The sequence below is a fragment of the Oncorhynchus mykiss genome, chromosome 26 (assembly GCF_013265735.2).
Source record: "Oncorhynchus mykiss isolate Arlee chromosome 26, USDA_OmykA_1.1, whole genome shotgun sequence".
NCBI classification, from domain to species: Eukaryota; Metazoa; Chordata; class Actinopteri; order Salmoniformes; family Salmonidae; genus Oncorhynchus; species Oncorhynchus mykiss.
Window position 1 is genome coordinate 22,880,942 of NC_048590.1, and position 18,922 is coordinate 22,899,863.

Here is an 18,922-nt window from a genome sequence, read left to right on the forward strand (position 1 = left end):
GCACCAAACATCCTAGTCAGATGAAAAATTGCACTACTAAGATCTCTTTGGCAAAAACTTCAATTAATGACCGAGTTATGTTAGATTAATTCCTCAAAATAGTCACAATTATACTGGCTTCGGCGTCTCAATCTGGACAAACGGGACTATTGACGCTTTATTCTTGTTTTTCAATTGAAGGTATTTTTAAGGGAGAATGCAAGCACAGTTCGGCTATGCTCCAGCCGACTTGAAGCATGCTAACGTCTTTATCCTTCAGGGCTCGTCCTCTCGTAAATCTCCTCCGTGTTCTATTCCATTTTTACTCGCCACTCTTTCTCTATCTCTCTCTCTGCATTGGAAGACTGTGTCAGTGCACCAGCCAAGGCTCCTGCAGCCCTGTTCGTCTCAGAATCTTAAGTGCGTGAGGCTGCTTATGCAGTGAGCTGCTCCACAGAAACACACCGCTGTTCCCTTCCCACCTCCATTTCTGCTGTGACTCAGTCAGATGTTTACTTCACTATTTCAGTGCAGCCATCACAGCTCCAACCTGAGGGCTGGAGATGGGTGGAGGACAATGCACATTGTAAAATGCTTTCTCACACATGTAGCCTCTCTCGCCAGGTGTATTCTACCTATTGGTTTCCTCTGGGCATATCAATGTCAAATGATGTAATATCGGTAATAATAGTAGTGTTAATTGTTCTGATAGACCTCTCACTGTCTTCCCTGGGGTTCAAATGGATTAAAACCCCTTAATTGTTAATGTAAAGAGCTACCCACACATCCTGTCAAGACATGGAATATTATTTTATGGGAGATGTACGCTTTGTAGTTTAACTTCCTTTCCACTGCTACGCTCCAATGAATAATACAGTAAAATCTGAAAAATAATTTGTCTTAAATGTCATGGCTAAATCTGCACAGGCATTCTAACAACCTGGCATTCAGCCTCTGATTTGCTTCTGCAGAGAAGGGTAGATGTAATATCAATGTACACATCACCATGGTGATGGCGATGATGGGCTGTAGAATGAGATGGGGTTGGATTTGGTACTGTGAAATGCACTGCTGTGTTTTAGATTAGGAAAGACTATGGTTGGTTTAGATTTTTTTGTGTGAAATTTCTGAAGCCTCGCCTTTTTGTTTTTTCAAAAATGTGATGGTTAGTGAGCTGAAGATGGGGAGGGATCATGTGTGTTCTCTGACTGACCCTCAATCCACCTCTGCTGTTGCACTAGGGCATGTGTATGTGGTAGACAGCCGGGGGGGGGGGGGGGGGGTGCGTGCATCAACCCCTCCCATTGTGTCTGTGAGCTAGTCAGTCACAAACAAGCACTCAGCCATGGTAGTGAAGATGTGTGTGCATGTCTGTTGCCTGCCTGACATTTAGAAAGTCTTTATGGTTTAAATAGGGGCCATTTTGAAATGGCAGTGTTATTGTCTGTTATTTCAGAACACAGTATCAACAGGAGACCAGGGATGTGTCTGCCCCCCCGGGGTGAGGTTTGATTTCCTATCGACCTCCTCGTCCACAAAACTCACTCCATTTATCATACTCACGTTTCCTCTTGAATTCTGGGTTTTCTTATTTCTTTAAAGAGGAAGCAGAAACTCTCCAGGAGAAAGCACATACGTTTAAGCACACGTTTTAGATTCGGGCCAGTGAGTGTTTGAATTCCTTGGAATGTGGGTTTCGCCTTACGGAGAAACGGTTACCTTGACAACAGCAGAATGTTGGGTGTTTTGCCATGGAGTGTGTGAGGCCAGTGTGGATGGTGGCTGTGCTGAACAAACAAGCACTGGTAACTGTGTCAGGAGTGGTGCTGTTTCTCAATTCAATCCTCTCTCCTCCCTCGCTTTCTTCCTTCATTTGATGAAATTGCTTAATTTCATCCTTTTTTAAAATGTTCTACCATTATCTTCCCCTCACTCTCTGGTTGCATCACTCTGCCTATCTTCCTTTCATAATTGTTCCTCATCCTGTTTACGTTTATATTCTAATCATTTAGCAGACGCTCTTGGGCTGGCAGGGAGCCTAGTGGTTAGAGCGTTGGGCCAGTAACTGAAAGGTTGCTGGATCGAATCTCAGAGTTGACAAAGTAAAAAATCTGCCGTTCTGCCCCTGAACAAGGCAGTTTAACCCACTGTTCCCCGGTAGGCCGTCATTATAAATAAGAATTTGTTCTTAACTGACTTGCCTCGTTAAATAAAGGCAAATAATAAATAAATCCAGTGCGACTTAGTTACAGTGCAGAGGGGATGTGGTTGTCCCACCTAGCCGTCTTCCTTACCATGAGTCGTAAGACTACAATTCTTTCTATAGTACTAAACAGATGGACCCTCTATCCTTAACCTACCCTGGCCATGTTAGAGGCCTTCTCTATGTGGACCTGGGGTAAAAATGCACATCCCTTCAGATGGATATTTGCATTTTAATGGAATCGCTTGTTTTGGGGAGGCTCAAAATCGTGTTGAATTGGATTCCAGTTTAGACATCAATGAGGTCCATATGCTTAAACTGTGGTCGAAGTGCAATGGTTATTTGGCGGGAATGCCTGTTATGGGGGCCTAGTTGAAGGCTCAAGCTTATCTTTTCCATATGCTAATAGCTTTTTTTATGTTGTTGCAGTAGTCAAGCTCTGTTATCTGGTTCAGGACTAAAACCTAGCCCTATTTCATTGTGTAGCCTAAGTACCTTGTTGAACATTTTCTATTCTGCTAAGAACCTATCAAAGGCTGATAGGCCATATGTTATTGTTCAAGAGTAATCAGTAAATTTGAGGTCATTTCCCATTTCACTGCAATCTTTAGAATACAAAACATGTACATGGATGTGCAAACAGCAAGATGGGTTTGTGCCTGTGGTGTTGTTCTCGCAGTGTGAAAGGGCCTGTGGTGCTGCCTGCCTGGCTCTGTTCTCAGTCCCCCTGACTGCTTGCCTGGCTGACTGCTTCTCTGCAGCCTCGCCTGCCTGCGCTGGAGCTGAGGAGGTTTAGCGTGGTCCCTGCAGAAGCCAGCCTGATCAATAATGTAGATGTTTTTGAAGAAGGGCAGTGTGCAGGTCTCTCTCACACGCAGCACACATCCCCCCCCCCCCCCCCCCCCCCCCCCTCGGGTGGCAGTGTCAGGTTCCTCTCTAATGTAGAGGCCTGATAGGATGGCTGAATCTAATTTGCCTCAGTAAGATATTAAAATAAGCGTGCTGCGGCTGCTTGAAATATATCAGGCTGGCACTGGACTCTGGTGTCTGTCATATTGAGCTGCTGCTGTTGTTCAGAGCCTTAAGTTATTGTGGGGACTTTGAGAGGCGGACAGGGTGAGATATTGGATAAGGTGGAAAATAACATGTTTTGTAAACGCAGATCTAAAATGCTTCTTATTGTAATATCTGCTCGGTATCAGACAAGTTTTGTGCTTCAGTTGCACTTCTCCACTCTGAGAATTCACGAAGGGGCATTCTATCAGCAGACAGCACTCTGACTGATGTGTAGCTACTTTTTCTCCTGTACTTTTATCAGTGAAACCTACTTTTCTCTGGTAAAATGCAAGATTAACTTCAAATGAAACATTAACAAATATAGCTGGCTGCATTTTTTTCTATGATAAACATTTACAAATATGATGACCATGTGTAGTTTTTGCAGAAAATACCTTGATTTTTCATTGTATGCTCATTTAACTTGTGTGGCTGCTGGCCAAATACCGTTGCACTTCTGTTGGTATCTGATGAAAATGAAGCTGTTTTCTGAATGTGCTGCACTAATGTATTTTCTGTAGAAAACTATAGTTGCACGCCCCTGGTCAGCAAAAAAAACACTGACTTTCAATATAAAACGCAAGTGGAAATGGTTTAAAACACTTTTTTTGACTGTCTGCTTTTTGAAAATGCTGATTTCTGAACTATAACGTGAACCCTGTCTCAATAGTAAGTGCCTGTGTCTCGTCAAAGACGGTAGATGGAGGCTATGCGTTTGCAAATGCGTTCACGTGAATTTTTACAGTATTTAGCAATATTAGTTTAGGCTACATGTTTTACCAGTTATTTTGGTGAAGATGCTTTGTTACTACATTAGGCACTTTAGACATTTTGTGTGTATTTTGAGTTTCTAAGAAGGTTTGCACCCTGCGTATCACCCTGCGTTCTGTAAGGGCTCAGATGCACCAATAGCATGCTGGCCGAGAGTACTTAGCACCTCTAAGTGTAATTTGCGAGCCAAGTGGGCACCAATTTTTGCATGTACAGCACCTGAAGAAACTATTCATACCCCTTGACTTATTCAAAAAAAATTTACAGCCTGAATTCAGAATGGATAAAAAAAAATGACACACTATCCCATAATGGGCTTCTGTGTGGCGCAGCGGTCTAAGGTACTGCATCTCAGTGCAAGAGCCGTCACTACAGACCCTGGTTCGAATCCAGGCTGAATCACATCCTGCCATGTTTGGGAGTCCCATAAGGTGGCGTACAATTGGCCCAGCGTTGTCTGGGTTTGTCCGGGGCAGGCCGTCATTGTAAATAAGAATTTGTTCTTATCCTCTCTAGGGTATGTGGGACGCTAGCGTCCCATCTGGCCAACATCCAGTGAGGTTGCAGAGCGCCAAATTCAATTACAGAAATGCTCATTATAAAAATTCAGAAAAACAATCATATTTTACATATGTTTAAAGATGAACTTCTTGTTAAACCAACCAGTGTCATATTTATAAAATGCTTTTTGGCGAAAGCATACCTAGCCCAGAACATAGCCCAGTTGACAAATTATTACGAACAGTAACCAGCCAAGCAGAAGCGTTACAAAACTCAGAAATAGAGATAAAATGAATCCCTTACCTTTGATGATCTTCATATGGTGGCAATCAGAAGACATTAATTTACTCAATAAATGTTCCTTTTGTTTGATGAAGTCTCTTTATATCCAAAAACCTCTGTTTTGTTAGCGCGTTTTCTTCAGTAATCCACAGGCTCAAACTCAGTCAAAACAATCAGACAAAAAAATCAAAATTGTATCCGTAAAGTTCATAGAAACATGTCAAACGATGTTTATATTCAATCCTCAGGTTGTTTTTTTAGCCTAAATGATCTATAATATTTCAACCGGACAATAACGTCGTCAATATAAAAGGTAAACAAGAAATGCACATATGCCTGAAAAAACTCTGCGTCACGTTAGGGTCCATTCGTTCAGACTAGTCTTACTCCCTCATTAATAAGAACATCTAGCATCTAACATCTGACATCTAGTGGAAGGCATAGGAACTGCAAATAGAGTCCTAAGTCAATGGATACTGTAATGGCATTGAATAGAAAACTACAAAACCAATTAAAAACTACTTCCTCAATGGATTTTTCTCAGGTTTTCGCCTGCTAAATCAGTTCTGTTATATTCACAGACACTATTTTAACAGTTTTGGAAACGTTAGTGTTTTCTATCCAAATCTACCAGTTATATGCATATCATATCTTCTGGGCCCGAGTAGCAGGCTGTTTAATTTGGGCATGCTTTTCATCCAACATTCTGAATGCTGCCCCCTACGCTAGAGAGGGTAACTGACTAGTTCAATATTTTTGTTTGTTCAAATAATGACAAAGTGAAAACATGCTTTTAGATTATTTATTTTTTTGCTCAATTTATTTTAAATTAAATACAGAAATATTACATTTACCTAAGTATTCACACCTTTAGTCAATACCTATTATCACCCATAGCAGTGACTTACAGCTGTGAGTTTTTCTAAGTCTCTAAGAGCTTTGCACACCTGGACTGTAGAATATTTCCACATTATTATAATCAACATTCATGTTGGTTGTTGTTCATTGCTAGACAGCCATTTTCAATTCTTGCAACAGATATTAGTCAAAACTGTAGTTAGGCCACACAGGAACATTCAATGTTGTCTTGGTAAGCAACTCCAGTGTATATTTGGCCTTGTGTTTTAGGTTATTGTCCTGCTGAAAGGGTCATTTTTGTGTCCCCGTGTCTGTTGGAAACCAGACAACTAGGTTTTCTCCGATTTTGTCTGCATAGCTCTATTCCATAATTTATTATTTTATATCTTAAACTCCCGTGCCGATGACCAGCATACTCATGACATGATGCAGTCGCCACCCTGCTTGAAAATATGAAGAGTGGTACTAAGTGGTGTGCTGGATTTGCCCCAAACAATGCTTTGTATTCAGGGCATAACGTTAATTTCTTTGCCACATTTTTTGCAGTTCTACATTAGTGTCTTATTGCAAACTCTGTCATTTAGGTTAATATTGTGGAGTAACTACAATGTTCATGGTCCATCCTCAGTTTTCTCCTATCACAGCCATTAAAATCTAACTGTTTTCGAGTCACCATTGGCCTCATGGTGAAATCCCTGAGCGGTTTCCTTCCTTTATGGCAACTGATTTAGGAAGGACGCCTGTATCTTTGTAGTGACTGAGTGTATTGATACACCATTCAAAGTGTAATTAATAACTTCACCATGCTCAAAGGGATGTTCAATGTCTGCTTTTATTATTTTTATCCATCTACCAATAGGTCCCTTCTTTGCAATGCATTGAATAACTTTCCCTGGTCTTTATGCTTCAAAGCTGGGACCGAGAGACTGAAGCTGTTTTTCAATCTCAAGGCCATCAGACTGTTAAATAGCCATCACTAGCACATTAGAGCCTGCTGCCCTATATACATAGACTTTAAATCACTAGCTATTTTAATAATGGGAACACTAGTCACTTTAATGTTTACATATTTTTAATTACATCCTATTTTAATACTGTATTCTGTCCTATTCTACTGTATTTTAGTCTAAGCCCCTCTGACATTGCTCACCCAAATATTTATATATTCTTAATTCCTTTACTTTAGATTGTGTGTTGATAAATATTGCTTGTTAGATATTACTACACTGTAGGAGCTAGTAACACAAGCATTTCGCTACACCCGCAACAACATCTGCTAAACATATTTATGTGTCAAATTAAATTTGGATTTTTGATTTGGTTGAATTTGTGTTTCACATTCACTTCTCGACCTGAGGGACCTTACAATTATCTGTATGTGTGGGGTACAGAGATGAGGTAGTCATTCAAGAATCATGTTAAACACTATTTCACGCAACTTATGTGATATGTTAAGATATGTTTTACTTCTGAACTTTAGACTTGCCACAACAAAGGGGTTGAATACATATTAAGACATTTCAGCTTTTCATTTTAAATGAATTTGTAAATTTTTGCAAACAATTCCACTTTGACGTTATGGGTTATTGTGTGTAGGCCAGTGACAAACGATATACATTTTAAATTCCGGCTATAACACAACAAAATGTGGAAAAAGGCGAAGTGTGAAATACTTTCTGAATAATCCTGTGGAGAAAAAAGTTGTCCGTCAGATGTGGGCCCAAATGCTAGATTCGCATTCTGTGCGAGCCTAAAGTCAACTGGTTCCATGCCACGGTCCCACTGCATAAAAAAATAAATAGAAGCCAAAAAACGGCAGTGTGCAAAATATATATTTTAAAATTAAGGCCTCTAGAATAGCAGTCTGCCAACACACAATTGACTCCTCACACACACACACACTCCTGCTTTACTTCTTATTTATCATGTTTTGAATTGCTTTGAACTCCTACTTGTTTTTGAAGCCAGGTCACGTGATACGAGTCAGTATTTGTCCATCCATGTCTGAGGACGTCGGGAGATTACAAGTAAACCGGCCACCGTGAGCGCTGTTACCTTCAAATAGGTTTAGCTAGATCGTTGTGGACTGGTATGGCGGATGGATTTAAGCATCTGCCTCTGAATCCAAAGTTAGCAAATTCGAATCCAGCAATAGAAACTTATTGAGATTTTTGTTTAAAGTCTATTCCAAACCTTAACCCTTAACCATTCGGAGTTAATGCCTAACCCTAACCTTATACTTTGAAATTTGACGTTTGCATCAACTTCTAAATTTGACGTTTGAGAAACTAGAGCTAGTTGTGTTTTTAGTCTAGTGAATCGTTGACGGAATAAACACAACTGATCTAAATAACTGAAACCTGAATTGCCATTTAGTCTCATTGTTTTCAGCTTATGTTTGAGTTTACAGCTCTCCTGCTGTTTAGAGACTACTGGAAATATGTAATATTCTTCCCTGGTACCCCAACACTCCAGCTATTTGGGTAACTTGGTTAACATATTGCTTTCAAGAATAATTCACAACAGTAGGTCTATTATTCCTGTATTCTATTTAGTAATATTTGTATTTTGGGACAGATTTGAAAAAAATGCGCTCTACAAACAAGTGCTGAATAACAATGCTACCCCGAGTAGCTTGGTGTCCTGCCCACAAAAAAATGGAGCTGAGGGAAATGCTGTCTGTGTGCATGCTGCTCTGTAGGTGAACAGTGCAGACTCTCCCTGTCCCCCTGTGTCCGTGTCTGCTCTGTGATGCATGTTCAGTATTCAGACATAAAGGTCGGAGCTAGTGTCCCAGTCCCAGGCTGCTGTCAGCTCCGTCAGATGTGTTCTCTGATAGGGCAGCCAGAGAGGACTGGAGAGGTGCTCTGTATCCCAGGGACACATTGAGAGAAGGGGGGGGGGGGGGAGGAGGAGTCTGCCTCATTGTCCAGATTTCCCAGATAAATGGAGCTGACCAGATTGTGAAAATGGTGGTGCTTCCTGTAATCCGATGCTCTGGGGAGCAGAATAGAGGGGGGGGAGCAGAAAAGAGGCACGATAAAGGATGGCTGTGCATGCCCCCGGGCGACCATTAGACCACCCGTCTCCTCCGTAATCCCACAATGCACTGGTGCCCCACATAGGCCTGCATGTTCACACAAGCCACGGGCCATGCTGCAGACACGCAGTGGCAGCCCGGGCTAAAGCAACACAGTCCAGCCAGTTGTTTTTAGAGCTCCACTCACTTTACCCTCCCCCCAGCCATATTACTAAAGCTCAAATGGGGCTGACCTCTCACTCTCCTCCCTTCGCTCTGTGTCTCTCAGTAGCTCGGCTTTCTCTTCCACATTTTCCAGTCTTTGCTTTGGGCTTCAGAATAGCATGTGTATACACTATTCCGTCCAGTATTCCCCCCCCCCCCCCCCCCTCCCTCTCCTGCAGACACAGTCAGTGTTTTTAGCCCTATCACCATTGCAACATGTTGTGGACTAATCTCCGGAAATATACTCATTAAATAGCTACGGCTCTATGGCATGTGGAATTGTTTTGTGTGTGAGATCGTGGGTCTGAGTGTTAGCAGTTGTTGTTGTGTGTGTTCCTTCAGGCAGTTATCTGGACAGTGTGGTATGTCTGTAGCAGAGCAGCTCTGGCAGCCATTGTCTGTTGTTGAGGCTAGGCCCTAGGATTGGCCGTGACTGCTCTCCCAACTCCAAGGAGATTCTTGGATCTCAAACCCTGGGCGTTGGGCTTCAAAGCTGGACTCGAGTCTACAGAGACTGTAGTTGAAATCAAAACGGGCCAGGTTCTCAAACTTGTCAGAAGTATGACTTGCCTTCTCATGCACATGTGTGCACACCACTCCTCATGAACAAAGTCCAGTGTTTGGTTTTCCCCCGGTGATGTTGAAATACCACACGTCTAGTAGGGATTTGTTTTAAAAGACGGTGTTAGTATATTCACTTCAAATAGCCAAACATGTGAAAAGAACACTTCCTTTGTCCTGAGCTGCCCCTGCTTACTGTCAGGATGGGGAGGCTTGAACTCTCACCTCTGACCTTTTGCATGTTTAGGTCAACTCCTATATCCTGTTTTACTCGTATTTCTTCTCATCAACTTGGCCATATCATAAAACATAACCCCTATATGAGCACAACAGGGATGTTAGCCAGAAGGAGAGCTAGCTAGTACTTGTAGGCCTGTGTCCTGCAGTGTGTTTGGATGTGAAGCTACAGGCTAGTTGGCCCATGTCGGTCTGTGTGCTGACTGTGCTCTTTAAGCCTGGTCTTTCTGGTACGGCTCACCTAAAAGCCGTGCTGATTAGTATCTCTGGATTTTTGTGAAGCTTTTGTGCCAGGTTTTGTCCCTCAATCAGCAGTTTTTACTCGTGTCGCCTGCCTTCTCAATCTCCCATCGTGCTGAGTCAAACCTAATTAGCCAGGATAGATGCAGCCGTTACAAATGAGCAGTGTGGCCCCCCAGTGTGGCTCAACACAAGTTGTGTAAACATGGCTGGTTTTGGGGAACCGGTCTCATTCACCAGAGAAACCCTGCTAAACATGTCTAACACACAGACATTGGAGTAGTAACTGGAGACATTGCTCCTGGGGGGCCACTGTAGGACAAACACACACACTCTTTGGTGGGAGACCCTGGAGGGGCCCAGAGCTGCTGCACAGAACCAAAAGGGAAAGAAAATGAGGAGCAGACACAAACTTCAGTGTTTCCCTTCCTCTCTCTGCAGACAGGCCTCACTCAAGCCTCACTACCTCCTGCAAAGAGGCTCTTCAAATGGATCAGAAATAGCCCAGGCTCCCCACATGCCTAGCAAACCTTCATTTAAGTCTAAGTAACTAAGATTTCTGGGTTTGACTGTGAATGGCCAAACCTTTGGTGGCGTGTTGGTGCTCCCAGCAGTCTGTCCCCCCATGTGGCAGGGATTTAAGGTCCAGTTTGGTCCTGTTAGACTTTACTACTTCCCCAGTCATAAATGTACAATTCCTGGACACATTGGACTGACTGGCAGCTCCCTGTCCTGCCTATGTGTGTGAACGGGTGACTTCTATTCCAGCTCAATGTCAGCAGGTAGTAAATTACCTCATTGGTGTACATTTTTTTATTTTTAAAAACCAGTTGGCTGTCTCTGCCGTGTCCGAGGCTCCAAATTTATGTCACATCCTGCCCAGCTGCCCCTGGCAGGCGGGACTATGGATATTTGCACAAGAGCATTTGTGTGCTTCTGCCTCGCTATGGCCAGGGCAAACACACTTACAGGAAGCCTCAAATACTGACATACTGACACAGGATGAACTTGTTATGGCGTTCTTAAAATATCTGGTCTTCTCTCCCCCTGCCTACAGACATAGCTGTCTCTTCTCGTTGAGTCTTGTGCATGCCCTGAGGGCATGAGGGGGCCACCACATTACCACAAGGTAGGAGCCATGTGTTTTTGGCCGAGTCATCCTGCTTGAGATGTTTGAGAAGTGTGGGCTTGGGTGCCTTTCAATGACTGGTAGCTTTAACAGTCTCACCTTTGTTGACATGAGGTCAGCAGAGCCTGGCCTATGGCCTGTGGTGAAACTGAAGTCCTGTCTTTGGTAATCCCTCCCAATGTATGAATAATTGTGGAAGCATCCTCTTTCAAGAGGAATATAACCAGCTCCCTAAGAGCTGCGGCAAAGCGCTAGAGCTTGGCTTCTCAGGCTCAAAGTTTCCCTTTTAAGGTCAACGTAGTGTGCACCCTACGAGTGGTGGAAAACCTCCGGCCAACCCTAGAGGGAGAGAGATCCTCCACAGACAGATTAATGGCGTTTTTAATGTGCAGTGTGTTTGCTAGTAGTAGGGGCTCTTATCAGTGACTGAAAGGAAACGTCTGGCTCATTTGATCGTAGGTGCACAAAGGGAGATCAGTGAGTTTGGCGTTATCACTTTTAGGTTTTTATTTTATTTATTTCAATCAGAATTTAAAGCTACGTAAGGATTGTAAATACGACAGTTCACATTCAAGTTGAATTGAACCCTGGCATGATATCCTCAGATGTCCATAGTCTACCCAACCAAGAGCTTACCCTGCCAGAGACTGATCTGTGTTACCCATGAGTGATGTCTTGTGTGTTTTAGCATGGCCCGGCTTAAAGGGAGTGTACTTTGTCACTGTGCGGTCGGGGGATTTTCTTAGTAAGATTACAAGCCTGTATTCAAGCCCCATTTAAGAGGGAGTGCTCTGCTCTCCATTCTGGATTAGTCCAATCCCTGGATTCCTGCTGTGAGAACCAACAGAGTTCTGATTTTAACAGACACGTCACCCCCCCCCCCCCCCCCCCCCCCCCGTCCATCCCAGTGAGGCCTGGCCCCTTAATCTGGCCTCACTTCCTGTTTTGTCCTGGCACCTCCAGCCCTTGGCCTGGCCTGGGCTCTAGTGTCATCCACTTCAGTTGGTATGTTAACTTGAGATTCTTGCTGTCCCATTTCTAGCTGCTTAGATTGACAGACATAAAATGGTTTGCAGATGTAACATATATTTTCTTAACCTATGACTATTGCTATCTCTATTGGCGAGTGATGCACAGTTCGGTGAATGTTGCTGCCGACTAACCAACCCTCATTAAGCGGTCAACAAACAGTTACATTTTTCCCAAACAGTAAAATGACGTGACCTACAGGCATTGTTATGCTTGCATACAAGGAACTGACATTTTCGTTAAGAGTTTAATGAAAACATGCAACAGTAGAAGCCTATCATCTTAGTCAAAAGGCTATATTATTGAACATGCAACTCCTGTAATGAAGCCGCTAATAAAACAGCATTTTCAAACATTTGCGAAAATGCCATTCTTGGGGAAACACTGTTCTAAACAGAGCAGCTAATGCCAGCCGAGCTGAAAACACTGTTCTAAACAGAGCACCTAATGCCAGCCGAGCTGAAAACACTGTTCTAAACGGAACACCTAATGCCAGCCGAGCTGAAAACACTGTTCTAAACGGAACACCTAATGCCAGCCGAGCTGAAAACACTGTTCTAAACGGAACACCTAATGCCAGCCGAGCTGAAATCACTGTTCTAAACGGAACACCTAATGCCAGCCGAGCTGAAAATACTGTTCTAAACGGAACACCTAATGCCAGCCGAGTTGAAAATGTGAGATAATGACAAAGTGACAGATGAAAATCTCAGTTAGAAACTTAAAGGGGGAATCTAATAACAACATCCAGGAAGGGTTGTTAATTTGACTAGGATTGGTCCTTTGGTTTCTCAACAATGAAAGAAAGTTGATATGAAAACCAATAGAACAGCAGAGAAATGCTGGTTAATGACAGCAGGAAGTCTTTAGAAAATAATTGCCTCCACGTTTCGATGGTTGGATTTTGGCGAGGCTACTTTGAAGCAAGGTAAGACATTTCTCATTTGAAGTCAACCGTTCAGGCTTCAAACTATTATGCAGCCTCAAGCTCACATTGCAAATTGGTGGGTGACACGCTGATAGCCTGCCTACCGTTGACTATAGCCTGCCTACCGTTGACTATAGCCTGCCTACCGTTGATTATAGCCTGCCTACCGTTGACTATAGCCTGCCTACCGTTGACTATAGCCTATGCACTCAAATGAAGATTCGGAGGCGCGCTTTAATTCCGAGTTGAGATTGAGAAATACAATTACTAGCTGTTTTTAATCGCGGCCATCAAAACATTTATATTTATTTATTTTTTTGACATGTGATTACACTTAGAACTGTTATTTGTTGTGCAATGACTATGCTTATAAGAGCAGTCCAGTACCAGCTGCTCTTGCGCTGTCTGACAGTTGATAGGCTATGCCGCTCCTCAAACTAGGCTCTGTATGCTTTGCGCGTGTGATAAATAAGATGCATGATGACTAACGAAAATACACGCTGCAATTTAATCCCACTAAATTATGCAAATGTACCTGTAGACTAAGGATGACCGGTCTAATATATTTTCGGTGGCTAACCGATTTAACCGTTAACATCTCTACTAGTGGAATGCGATTTTGCTTTCATGGCCTCGCACTCAAGAATAATGGCAGCCTGACCGATTCGGTAAGCTTTGCTTGCACCTGTTCTCTTCAGAAGGAAAGAGGGCAAGATACAACCAGAAGCCCTTCTATATTTAATTAATTTCTGAAAAGAACAAACTCTTGGTTAATAACGCCCTCTAAGACTGAAATCATGTTATTCTCTATCCTTTATACATATATATACTTTTCCACAATACCACTGAGCCTAACTACTGGGGTGTGTGGTCCTCTTGAGTCAACTTGTTATCACCATTTGTGCTAGTGGACTCTCAATGTTATTTGAACAACTGCCATGGAACAAATGTGAGCGAGGGGCTAGGTGACAGCGACACAGGAATGTAACCGATGTGGCACAACTGAAGGCCTTTGAAAAGACCCTCTATCTTTCAAATCCTGATAAACCCCTGCCCTCAGTTGGGACAAAGCTATGGTTGTGGTTGGCTGTGGCTGTGGCTGGGGGGGTGGTTGTGAGGGGCTGTGGCTGGGGGGGTGGTTGAGGGGCTGTGGCTGTGGCTGGGGGGGTGGTTGCGAGGGGCTGTCTACAGGGGTGGTTGTGAGGGGCTGTCTACAGGGGTAGGAGAGACTGGCATGGTGTGGGGCTTTGACCTTTGAAAGGTTGCATTAAGATACTGTGTTGGGGCAATAGGACAACCTGAGTGGGGAAGATGACTCCCTACACCAGATCTCATTAGGAATGTTAAACGCCAACTAACAGCTCCGTAACTAATCCTTCGGTTTTCTTTTGTTTTGTAGGATTCTTTGGACTTCCCTACTGCAGCCCCTTTTTTAAAGCAGGATTTTAACGTCACCCATCCGCAGACAGCCATGGAATCGGTATGTATTTTACATTCTCTCCACTTTGTCTCTGGAGCCATCTCTGTTTCTTGGTCCCTGTGTTTGTCACGACGTACTGAAGGTTTGAACACGCTGTTTAATGTTTTGAAACGTTGTTTACAGAAAGGGGGTTGTTTTCTAAGGCCCGTATTCCTGTACTCCAGTAGTCTTGTTGTTTTGACTCCTCAGATTTCTCCAAACCGTCTCGGATGCTAAATAAACGACACTCATATGGCACCATAGAGAGGGTTTGCTGTGGAACTGCCTACCGGTCTGTGTGTGTGGCTATAGACTTATCGTTTCAAGCCATGGGTTGAGCCAGTCTCTCTAGCTATGAGCGAGAGAGTGGGAGAGGGCCAGACGGGAGCAGTGCTAGTACCAGCTGGCAGCTTTAAAGCCCTGCACTTTCAACTGGAATGTGTGTTTTAAGAGCAGGGCTTAGTGCATGCCCAGGCCCTGCCTTCCTGTCCCTTTGTTAAAGGGGTTCTGTGTTTTAGCTGGTGTGGACTTGTGTGTGTGCATGGTTGTTTGTGTGGCGAGCAACTTGGTTTGGAAAGTAGGTCACCGCTCCCGTAGAGCTCAGTGTCACTAATGAAGTGTCCCTCTCCCGCATGCGACTCATGTGACCGTGCTGCTCGATCAGTAAGTAGTGGCAGCCCACGCCTCTGAAGAGACGGCCGCCTTTTCCCCACGGCACACAGAGAGACTTTCAGCATGGGCGCTGAACAATCGATCTCCCCTCTCGTTCCCTCCCTACTCTCATTTTGCTCTACTCTTCCTTCTGTAGCCTTCTCTTTGGCCAGACGCTCTGTGCAACGGAAGCTGGTGGTGTTTACCTCCTGAAATCATACCGGATCTGCTTACTGTCAGTGGAAACTGATTAAAAAAAAACATTATGCTGCCAGTACGCCCCCCCCACCCCCACCTCTCCTCATGTGATGCCAGTCACATGGTTTCCAGGCACCAGTAGAGTAAATCAGAATCAGATTTTATTTTTAACTGCTCTACATCCTCCACTTTGCCAATGGTTAGCAGAAACAGAATAGGTTACGGTGTACGTCTCTCTCCCTCTGTTTCATGCTCTGTTGCCTCTCTCCTCTCTTTCGCTCTTTGCCACTCCCTGTCTCATGCTCTCTCCACTCTTCCTTTCTATCTCTCTCGCTCTCTGTCTCTCGCTCTCTGTCTCTCGCTCTCTGTCTCTCGCTCTCTGTCTCTCGCTCTCTGTGTGTAGCCTGCTCCCAGCCCTCGGCAGTGCTGATATTATTCTCAGCGTTATCTGCTGGTTGGGAGTTGTGCTGTGTTGGACGGTAGTGCAGATGAAAGGGTGTCTCTCCTGTGAATGCTCTCCCTGCACCGTTTTGCCTCTGCTCATTACCAGCTTGTTTTTTCTCTCTCTCCCTCTCCCTCCTCCCCTTTTCCAAAGTAGGCCTGTTCTTCAATAGGATTAGTCTGCAGCACTCTGAACAGGAAAGTGGGCCCTGCCAGTCATATTACATAACTCTCATAGCCAGGCTTGAGACAACTATAGGGGCTTTGTTCCTCAAGACCCTGCTCCCACCCGCCTACCTCTCCCCCTGGCAGGCCACATGCTAATGCTCTATTGAAAGAGTCTGTGTGCTCCAAACAGGCATGGCTCTGTGGCCAGGGAGGAGAGAAACTCTGCATCATTACCCAGCAAATTGGCATTTCACTCATATCTTTCGCCGAGGAATGTGAACTCGAGGCAGAAGAAAGCGGGAACTTTGTTGTGATTAGGTTTTCTTGTAAGCACGTTGAATGATGAGATGATATAGGAGGTTGTGGACCGTCCAAAGGATTGAACCTTTGCGGTGTTGGCGTGCCAAATGTATTGGTTTTCTCTCCCTTCTGACTAGACTAGTGTGCCCCGTTAACCACTTAGGTTGCTGACCTGTATTGTTGTGGTTACATTGTTCTGTGGCATAGGCCCATGTCTCGTGATTCTGTAGCTTATCTGAGCAGAAGTTTGAAGGTTTGTACTTTAGTAGGCTTGTTGCACAATGTGAAGAGCAGGATTGGTTGGGGCTAAAATGATGCCTTTGCCCAAGGTTTTCCTTGTCATTCTGTTCCCAATCATTAGAGCGAAGCACAGAGGAGGAACCATTCTTTAAGATAATATCCAAGCGTGTGTTGTCATTGTGCCATTAATCAGCGCAGCTGCGGATCGGCTGAGGTTCATGTTCAAACACACCCTGAAAGGAAGTGTCAACGAGCTCTCTCATCCCGCTGCAGAGGGAGCGATGTTGGTAGCTATGGTGGGTATCGCCAATACGCGACGACTCCAATCGGCGTTACGGTCTGGCTGATGGAAAACGCCTCCATGTATTTCTCAACTAACCTGTACTTGCTGACACTTTGTTTGTTCTCGAAATCAGGAAAAAGTGTATCTTATAAATGTGCAGGTGGTTACAAAAACCAGAGACAATTCTGATATTAAATCCATGTTTTGTATTGAGTGAGAAATGCCTCTTGCATATGTAGATCTTTGTTTTGGTCGCACTGTGTGACGTGCTGTCATCTTCTACACTTGGCCGAGCCACATGGACAATCCTAGTTCCTGCCTAGTTCCTGCTGGGAAATGCTAGATGTGCGGCAGCTAAGACGGCGAGGAACCTACTCGGCAGCACAAAACTTTCCGATTTATTTTTTTGGTAGAACCATATGCAACTGGACACAAGCGTTTATAAGATACTATATTTCCCGAATCGAGAACCAAGTATCGCCAAATGCAGGTTAGTTGAAAGATACACAGCAGCGTTTTCCATTAGCCAGACCGTAATGTCGATTTTGGAGTCATCACATATCGGCGATATCCACCGTAGCTAGGCGGTAGGTATCATCCAGCTGTCTTTCTGTCTGTCCACTCACAGGACACAACTATAAATGCGGATTTCGGAAATGTGCGGTCACCAGCTCCAATCAAATATAACCCCTTTGACAAACGGGCTGAGACACTGACCTTTGGGTGTGGCTTGATGGCAGAAACGTTGTATTGTGTGTTTGTCTTTGCAGATGGCACAGGTTCAGAGGCGAAGCCCCACTGCTTCGGAAGGGGTTGGAGGTAGCCGTAGTAATAAGAAGGTACATGGGGCCACGTCCGACTCTGCCACGGAAATGGTTTTTGATGGCAGGTTGGGCAAGCGGCGCACTGGGCTTTGGAAATTTGCATCTCGGTGTGAGAATGAAAAGGACAAATAGCGCCAACTACATAGAAAATAGTTTCTGAGTGCCGACTACAGGGCGCTCTCCCGTGAGGTATGAAGTGGTGGGGAGATGAGATGGGAAGGAAAAAGATTTCCATCTTCAATATGTCAAAAGAGAACATTGCTTTGAATGCAGTTTGTGTGTAAGCGGAGAACAGGATGTATCAATTTTTTAATGAAGAGATGTTATGCTGCTGGATTGAAAAGAATGTGCTGCTCAGAGGTCAGGGTTGATTCTCATGCTCTGCTCAAGGGTATGGCTCAGAGCTGCTGACAGCCAGGCAGACCAGTGTTTGTCCCACCACTCCCACACACACTGTCAGAACCAAGCTCACCCACCACAGCAACACAGTGACTGTGGAGGAGAGGGGACTGGCTGTGATGATAGATAGCCAGTGCTACTCTGAAATGGTCAGATTTGTAGTGTCTGTCTGGATGCTGAGGAGTTGGCTGGGTGTTTTGTAGATGGGACAGAATGTTTTTAATGTTCTATCTCCCCTTCTCCAGAGCCAAGTTCCCATCAGTGAGTCGTCCATACACTAAGTCTGTGTTTAGATCTTACATCTAATTTTAGAGCTGAGATTTGGCTTAAGCTCTGAGAATAACAGGAGAACAGTAGCCTCTTTACTTTGCCTTTAACCAATAGATATGACAGTGGTGTTGCATTGGACAAGACTAGACAATGGCCTCATGTGATTCTGTTCAATCAGGGTCCAAGAGACCAGATTGACTGATCCTAGCCTGCTCACTGTCCCTCTGCCTCTCTCCCTCCAGTACAATAACCTCTGAACAGTGCTATGTACCCGCCAGGCACCCAGTGTCTCCCTCTCTGGGCCTCTACTGTACCTGTACCTCCACCCCTCGTCTCCTCAGAGGATCAAACAGTCCCCCGTCAAATCTGGGGGGGGGGCAAAACAAAACCCAGTGGAACAAATGATTGTGTTTGTTCTAATGTGAGTTAAAGGGGCCCTCCCACAGCGTCTCCTGGCAGCCTGTGTTTCTGCCTGTTTGCCAGGGTGTTTAGAACTCTGTCTGGGTGGTTTAAAGAACATGGATTGCCATGGAGACATTGTGCATTATTTCTATATCTGACCCTTTCAGCTCAATCTGCAAGCTGTAATTGGATTATTTGTAGTGTAACGTGTTTCATCTCTTTCTCTGTAGAGCGAGAATGGAAATATGAAGGATTTGTTTCGCTATATC

General features: G+C 44.3%; 1 protein-coding gene across 6 annotated transcripts in view; it reads left to right on the top strand.

The window, feature by feature from the left end:
* Positions 1-18,922, top strand: part of LOC110506421 (ankyrin repeat domain-containing protein 11) — a 148,763-nt gene that overhangs the window by 17,271 nt on the left and 112,570 nt on the right. For 4 of the 6 annotated variants that reach the window (XM_021586015.2, XM_036964475.1, XM_036964476.1 and 1 more), the window contains exon 2: positions 14,418-14,498. The gene's annotated coding sequence lies outside the window, so the exon portion shown is untranslated. Of the gene's footprint in view, positions 1-10,989; positions 11,062-14,417; positions 14,499-18,922 lie in introns of all 6 variants that reach the window. The other 2 variants (XM_021586017.2, XM_021586016.2) reach the window with 1 other exon arrangement.